The sequence below is a fragment of the Cydia amplana genome, chromosome 5, assembly GCF_948474715.1.
Source record: "Cydia amplana chromosome 5, ilCydAmpl1.1, whole genome shotgun sequence".
Classification (NCBI taxonomy): domain Eukaryota; kingdom Metazoa; phylum Arthropoda; class Insecta; order Lepidoptera; family Tortricidae; genus Cydia; species Cydia amplana.
The window spans coordinates 15,849,768-15,859,193 of record NC_086073.1 but is presented as its reverse complement, the minus strand read 5'-3'; positions in this window follow the sequence as shown (position 1 = coordinate 15,859,193).

Here is a 9,426-nt window from a genome sequence, read left to right as displayed (position 1 = left end):
TTTGGAATCCAAAATGGTCATCATTTTCGAAATCTGCGCCCCCTATTATCTATAAAACGACATCCATGACGACTTTTATGAAATACTGCATGGCCGCCATCTTGGAATCCAAAATGGTCATGATTTTCGAAATCTGCGCCCCCTAAAACGTATAAAACGACATCCATGACGACTTTTATGACATACTGCATGGCCGTCTTTTTGGATTTCAAAATGGTCATCATTTTCGAAATCGGGGCCTCCTAAAACCTATAAAACGACATCCATGACGACTTTTATGAAATACTGCATGGCCGCCATCTTGGAATCCAAAATGGTCATGATTTTCGAAATCTGCGCCCCCTAAAACCTATAAAACGACATCCATGACGACTTTTATGACATACTGCATGGCCGTCTTTTTGGATTTCAAAATGGTCATCATTTTCGAAATCGGGGCCTCCTAAAACCTATAAAACGACATCCATGACGACTTTTATGACATAGTGCATGGCCGCCATTTTGGATTCCAAAATGATCATCATTTTCGAAACTTGCGCCCACTATAACCTATAAAACGACATCCATGACGACTGTTATGACATACTGCATGGCAGCCATCTTGGAATTCAAAATGGTCATCATTTTCGAAATCTGCGCCCCCTAAAACCTATAAAACGCCATCCATGACGACTTTTATGACATAGTGCATGGCCGCCATTTTCGATTTCAAAATGGTCATCTTTTTCGAAATCTGCGCCCCCTAAAACCTATAAAACGACATCCATGACGACTTTTATGACATACTGCATGGCCGCCATTTTCGATTTCAAAATGGTCATCTTTTTCGAAATCTGCGCCCCCTAAAACCTATAAAACGACATCCATGACGACTTTTATGACATAGTGCATGGCCACCATCTTGGATTCCAAAATAGTCATCATTTTCGAAATCTGAGCCCCCTATAACCTATAAAACGAGATCCATGACGACTTTTATGACATACTGCATGGCCGCCATCTTGGAATCTAAAATGGTCATCATTTTCGAAATCTGCGCCCCCTAAAACCTATAAAACGACATCCATGACGACTTTTATGACATAGTGCATGGCCGCCATCTTGGAATCCAAAATGGTCATCATTTTCGAAATCTGCGCCCTCTAAAACCTATAAAACGACATCCATGACGACTTTTATGACGTACTGCATGGCCGTCATTTTGGATTCCAAAATGGTCATCATTTTCGAAATCGGGGCCCCCTAAAACCTATAAAACGACAACCATGACGACTTTTATGTCATAGTGCAAGTCCGCCATTTTGGAATCCAAAATGGTCATCATTTTCGAAATCTGCGCCCCCTATAATCTATAAAACGACATCCATGACGACTTTTATAAAATACTGCAAGGCCGCCATCTTGGAATCCAAAATGGTCATCATTTTCGAAATCTGCGCCCCCTAAAACCTATAAAACGACATCCATGACGACTTTTATGACATACTGCATGGCCGTCGTTTTGGATTGCAAAATGGTCATCATTTTCGAAATCGGGGCCCCCTAAAACCTATAAAACGACATCCATGACGACTTTTATTTCATAGTGCAAGTCCGCCATTTTGGAATCCAAAATGGTCATCATTTTCGAAATCGGTGCCCCCTAAAACCTATAAAACGACATCCATGACGACTTTTATGGCATACTGCATGGCCGCCATTTTGGATTCCAAAATGGTCATCATTTTCGAAACCTGCGCCCCCTAAAACCTATAAAACGACATCCATGACGACTTTTATGACATACTGCATGGCCGCCATTTTGGATTTCAAAATGGTCATCTTTTTCGAAATCTGCGCCCCCTAAAACCTATAAAACGACATCCATGACGACTTTTATGACATAGTGCATGGCCACCATCTTGGATTCCAAAATAGTCATCATTTTCGAAATCTGAGCCCCCTATAACCTATAAAACGAGATCCATGACGACTTTTATGACATACTGCATGGCCGCCATCTTGGAATCTAAAATGGTCATCATTTTCGAAATCTGCGCCCCCTAAAACCTATAAAACGACATCCATGACGACTTTTATGACATAGTGCATGGCCGCCATCTTGGAATCTAAAATGGTCATCATTTTCGAAATCTGTGCCCCCTAAAACATATAAAACGACATCCATGACGACTTTTATGACATAGTGCATGGCCGCCATTTTGGAATCCAAAATGGTCATCATTTTCGAAATCTGCGCCCCTCAAAACCTATAAAACGACATCCATGACGACTTTTATGGCATACTGCATGGCCGCCATTTTAGATTCCAAAATCGTCATCATTTTCGAAACCTGCGCCCCCTAAAACCTATAAAACGACATCCATGACGACTTTTATGACATACTGCATGGCCGCCATTTTGGATTTCAAAATGGTCATCTTTTTCGAAATCTGCGCCCCCTAAAACCTATAAAACGACATCCATGACGACTTTTATGACATAGTGCATGGCCACCATCTTGGATTCCAAAATAGTCATCATTTTCGAAATCTGAGCCCCCTATAACCTATAAAACGAGATCCATGACGACTTTTATGACATACTGCATGGCCGCCATCTTGGAATCTAAAATGGTCATCATTTTCGAAATCTGCGCCCCCTAAAACCTATAAAACGACATCCATGACGACTTTTATGACATAGTGCATGGCCGCCATCTTGGAATCTAAAATGGTCATCATTTTCGAAATCTGCGCCCCCTAATACCTATAAAACGACATCCATGACGACTTTTATGACATACTGGATGGCCGCCATCTTGGAATCCAAAATGGTCATGATTTTCGAAATCTGCGCCTCCTAAAACCTATAAAACGATATCCATGACGACTTTTATGACATACTGCATGGAGTGCATGGCCGCCATTTTGGAATCCAAAATGATCATCATTTTCGAAATCTGCGCCCCCTAAAACCTATAAAATGATATCCATTACGATTTAATGACAGTGCATGGCCGCCATCTTGGATTCCAAAATTGTCATATTTAAAAAAAAAATCTTTAAAAAAACAATATTATAAATGTGTAAACCGAGCACTTTCATTTGATACCAAACTCGACCATACTTTCTTGCAATTAACATGACCAGAATAGCAAGACCCCTCACAAATGGCTTTTTAGCATTTTAAGCTCTTCTAGCTCAATAACCTCTTGTTCAAGCCAGCTCAAAATTTAATGACTAAAATATAATGCCCTCGACTATACGTTCACCCAATTTCATTTAAATTAGAATATATCTACTTAAGTTATTGAGTATCAAACTATCCTCTGAAAGTTCAGCTTAAAAACATTGAAATGCCGGGACGTGCCCCTAGCCAGCCGTGTGTTCAAAGTCGAATGTAAGAACTTCGCTTCGCTTCGCTCGCTCGTTCGAATATGTATAAAAACAAAACATCATGTAGGTCATAATCATAAACAAAAAAAACCGGCCAACTGCGTGTCGGACTCGCGCACGGAGGGTTCCGCACCATCAACAAAAAATAGAGCAAAACAAGCAAAAAAACGGTCACCCATCCAAGTACCTGACCCCGCCCGACGTTGCTTAACTTCGGTCAAAAATCACGTTTGTTGTATGGGAGCCCCACTTAAATCTTTATTTTATTCTGTTTTTAGTATTTGTTGTTATAGCGGCAACAGAAATACATCATCTGTGAACATTTCAACTGTCTAGCTATCACGGTTCGTGAGATACAGCCTGGTGACAGACGGACGAACGGACGGACGGACAGCGGAGTCTTAGTAATAGGGTCCCGTTTTTACCCTTTGGGTACGGAACCCTAAAAAAATAAGTAAGTACAAACTGTAATTTTGTTATTTCTTGTATTCACCCCTGTGACAGATTTGTCCGTCTACCTGTGTTTTCATTAAAAACGGAATTAAGCTAAAGGTTCATTTTGGTAATAAATGTTTAAAAAAACACGATGTCGAAAATGTATATTATACCTTTATTTTATCTACATATAAACACAGTGTACGATAGGATATTGCTACATTTGCTACACGCTTAACCTAGGAGACCAGTGCGTTACAATTATCTTTATACAAAACCTTCAACTTTAGTCTTTGGCACAGCATCTTTGAACGGGCAAAGACTCAATTTCTACTCGTAGCATTCAGTTCGGTTAACCTTACGACTACTTTTTACAGGGTCACTATTTATTTATTTAGTGACAATCAAACTTTTGTACCATAATACAATGTCGTAGCATAGAATTTTAGAGACAGAAGTTTTTATATCGTAGGTACTAGGGTACCCATTGTTTGACACCGAAAATACCTACAAGTCTCGCGTAATTGTTATCATCATTGACATGGAATAAAATTGTTCCCAAGGATTGTTCTATGTATTATGGTCAAGGGGTGCCAACAATAGGTAGTTAAGATACTGTAATTTACTTCCTACTATACGTTAAGATATAAGTATCAGAACTGATTTATTCAAAATATATAATTATATTAAATAAAAAGTAAATACAAGAGAGATCGATAATTGTCACTAAATAAATGTTTCACTATAAAAAGACAAGGAAAAAAATGTATATTGTGACTTAAGTTAATTTGAACAACTTCAATAACTAAACATGTAGTTGCTTACTTTGGATTTTGAATCAAAAAATGATAGTACGATACTATTATACTCTAGCCAGCTTTGTCACAGGGAGGCAGCTGTGTGACAGGGAGGCAGCATTTCGAACGTGGTTCGCGGCAGTTCCTTTGGCAACATCACGCGACATAATGTGTCGCCATACTCGCCATGCAGTGTATAGCACAGCAAGTTTCTGCAAGATGACCTTGGTAGAAGCGAGGTAGAAGCGCGGCTGTCTACATGGTTTACAACAAGCCCAAAACTTCATGGTTGGCAGAGCACGCCTGTCTACCAAGGGCTTTTAAATGTCATGCAGAATTTGGTTTCAACCACTTGCTACATGGCTTAAAACCACTGTTTTTCTGCCAAGGTCATCTTGCAGAAACTGTGGTTGTCTGCCGTCTAGCACATGCTTATCCTTGGCTTGAACCTGACAGAGCCACCAGCCACCACAGCTTGTACTCATTAGTACAAATTAAAAGGTATAATCTCTATGCCAATTTGCTACTGCTAATAATTGTGCTACAGCTAGCAGGAACAAACATACAACAAAATTATTAAGGTTAGGTAGGTTTTTCCTTTTCATGCCTATATTAAAACTTGTGGGGCCCTGACTGGTTAGTGTCACACAATGATAAACAAATCTAATTTATTCTACTCCAAAGGCGGTACAATAATTACATAAATCTCACATTTTGTGGTAACGCTTTATAAACTAATAGTACTTAATAATAAAAAATAAATCATAACCGAATAAACAAAGAATTCCATAAAATTTTCATTGCATAAAATAAACAAACATAAATACGATTAAGCAGAATAATTTTCAATTGAAGTGATAAAGGTAATTAACTAATTATAATTGAAATGTAATCGATTATACAATATTGTGACCTAAGTATAGAGAATTGACTACAATTATGACGAGAGAAAAATTTATCTTAAAATACATGTAATCTTACCTAAATATTGAGTATTACATTATTTAGAAACTTTTTGATTGAGTCATTTCGGTGGTAAACGAAAGATATGTATAGAAATCGTAATTCAATATGCAATAGCATTTAAAGTTGACATTTCATACAATAGTCAAACATTTATGCTAATAATGGATAGTTTCATTCAATAAGGAACCAGTCCATATTTAAAAAGTACCTACAATACCGGTAATGATGTCAACTTAAAAGATTGTAAAATTACTTAGTTTGAAACCTGACACTATGGTTCACTATCTACTAGCAAAGGTGTCTTTAAAACACTTATTTGACAACTTCACTACCAACAGTAACATTATAAGAACATTTTGAGACGCTACTATGATGAAACTTTATCACGAGATATTTATACCCATCCATTTCTAATTTATCTAGATGGAAAAAGGTACTACCTAAGGGTCTTGCCCGTAGGTTATATAAGATGAACAAATACCCAAAAACTGTCATTACAACTTGGCTCTTACTGTCTAAACAATGAGAACGATTTTTAAATGAGTTCGTGTTCATCTTAGATAATTTTAACTATGGAAATCCTTACTCGCGTATAATTTAATAACTTATTAAGTAACAAACGCCTCCATCACAATGTTTATCAACAAATGGTAGTCGAAAATATCTACTGGATTTCTAGTACATTATATGACACTTGCACAGCCGAAATAATGGTTCAATTGTGACACTACAATGCCCATTGGTTCTTTCATATTGTCAAGTTAATATTTACATCAATTTGAATTTAAATAATAGTTCGAAACCAAAAAGAGGATACAATAAGCGCTGATACTCATCACTACTAGAATTCAAGTTTAAACCTGAAGTGTAACTAGAATTTCGTCGCTACTTTAGGTACTATTTTATAGTGTTGCAGGAATATGATGGTATCACTTTTAATGTATATCTTTTCGTGTGTTACTATCGCACTTACATTCTTGTAACAACGTAGCGACCGCAATAACAGGTGATAATAGAGCGACCATCAAATGCCCGCCGTAGTTTGTGAAGAGGTATTCGTAACAATGACCAAGAAAGAGATTTCAGCGAATTATTTACAAAAGTAAGTTAAAATCGCAATGAATTATACTATGTATTCGTTATTTGCACAAGCTTACATTATCCAATTTCATATCTACAAAATATTGAACTAAGCACGAAATAATAACAGCTGTAAAGATAGTACTGACAGCTAAACAGAAGCATATTAATTTTCAACGTAAGCAATTCTTGAAACACCTCTAAGACCATCCAAAATTTGACTATTTCTAACTCTAACATACATAAGGCTGGTAGTAACATCTATCTTCACAGGGACGAAGGCGTGAAAACCTACAGCCTACAGTCCATCCGTTTAAAAAATACTAACACTTGCCACAGCCAACATTTAAACATCCTATATAATTTTTTTGTAAAGGAGACCATTGGTAAGATTATTTTCTTTCTCGCCTAGTTACAGCCTATGAGCTTCATATAGACATTATTGGCAATGTGCGAAGTCGGTGGAGGGGAAGTGGCGCTGATCGTCACAAACACAGGTAATCTTATGGAATGTCCGATATTAGTACTAGCGGCAGCCGCTTGAACAAATTTTACTCCATAAGATTTAACGTAGAAAGTCCGACAAAATGAGGGCAGCACCAGTCGTGCACGTAGCGAATAGACGGTGCGAGAAGTCCGCAATGTAACTTAACTCGCATGCGAGTTCGCGCGTCGCCTTAAATGAGCCCTATAGGATGATTTTCCATTAGAACAATGTTTGCACTTTATTTGTTTAAGTACTTGTGTGATGTATTATGCGATTTGTCTCACTGTTTTATGGGCTAAAAGCCTGAAATAAATGATATTTTATTTATTTATTTGAAAGGAAAATTTTCAGTGGCAGTATGATAACGGCTTGGTTAAGAAAGTTTTTAAAAATTTGCCGAGTCGTTGTATTTTTTAAGCGGATATACATATGACTAACACCTCAGTACAAGTCTTATAGGTCAGTTTGGTCTCTACATTCAATCCTATCTGAATTATCTCTACTTCCAACATCTTAAAATGTACTTGGACACACAAGGCATGGAACATTTTGATAACGATTGTAAATAAAACCTTAAAAAGTTCCGAAGTTCAGTTTCAGACGAAATAAAACCTTAGCGGTTGGTTCCGTTTTGCAAAACTACGTCCCAATGTAAGATGAAAGAGAAACACTGCCCAAAACTTCATGTTTAACCATACGACAGGTACCTACAACAATTTCAAAATGTTCCAAATCAATGTGCATCAGTATTGATACTAAATCGTGGACAAACATCAATTCAACCATCGCTAGGCACTTCAAAGTCAATCTTCAATTTCGCTACGTGCCGTATAACATGTGTAAAGAGAGGCTCGAAAAATTCACTAGTAAATTCGTGATTTGTGCCAGGGTACAAGCACCTTAACTTGATCATTGTGCTGAGGTAAATGGTCCTTATTTCATTTTCATCGCTGTATTTTTATAAGGCCAACTACCGTTAAAAATCGTATATTTTTAACGCACGTTGCATTTGATTTTTACAAATACACTAGGAAAATCGAGATCGTAAAAAATCGTGATTGTAACTGGGTCAAAATTCATTCGTTGTCTTGTTTTTTGTCCCCAAAAAATGTGACGGAGTGGACCTTTTTATATGGGGTGAAATTAAGTTTTAATTTTTTTCTCAGGAGAATTATAATCTACTTACTTACCTACAGCTAGAAATACATGCAATAGCACTAAACTTTATTTATTTATTTGATAAAAGACAAAAATAGAAGCGTGACAGAGGGGTCAGAAACAAGACAACGGAAATAATTTTGTCCGGTAGGTACAATAATAAAAAAAAAATCAAATTGTAATCGATTCGTTTCATTGTGATAATTGACGTAGAAATTAGTACAAAACCAGGTATTCTATATGTATACCGAATCATTAACTATTTAAGAACTATTTACCCCAACAGTACTACTTGAAAAATTATCTAGATAACAATCCAAGGTCTATCCTAGATCTTGTAACGTTGATTCTTTTCTATTATACAAATCATGATAGTCATGAGAAAAAATGTTATATTTCATTATACTTCTAAACTTCAATTTTATACAAATGGAATCAGACATCCCCGTAACATAACGATATAACCCCATGAAAAAGGATGCTCGATGCATCCAAAATGAGTTGTCAAAAACAGACTAGGTATCATACGTGAGTATATCGTTATGTTACAATAGTCTCCAAATGTTTTGGCAAAAGGTCCAGGCTCCAAAAGGCCTGCGGGCTGTAATAGTCTAATAGTTTAGAAAAAAAAACAATTGTATACGTGTCCCTTATTTTACACAATTTAACATAAGTATCTTTGGACGTCACATTGACATGTATTTTAAATTTCATTATGAGCAAAGAGAATTTAAAATAGAGGCGGTTTGTCAAAGTAAATTATGTAGCTATAGTAAATTCACTGCCATCTTTTGACAAAAGATTAAAACTGTTAGACCATCCATTGTGTGTCCATTTGACTTTAACCCTTATTCTTTCACTGATATGGGTTAATTTGTAAAATATTGCAATTAACGCCATCTACCCGAGTGTAGGCCAAAGGTTATGGCGCCATCACTCGAAAATATTGCACCATACCTTTGGCCTACTAACAGTTTTAATATTTTGTCAAAAGATGGCAGTAAATGTACTGGGGCTACATATTTTACCACGACAGTAACTCTCTATTCACTCTATTCTCATTGATTATGAGTTAGTAAAACTTTAAGCACTTAATACCCATCATTAGGTTAGAGTCCAGCGTAA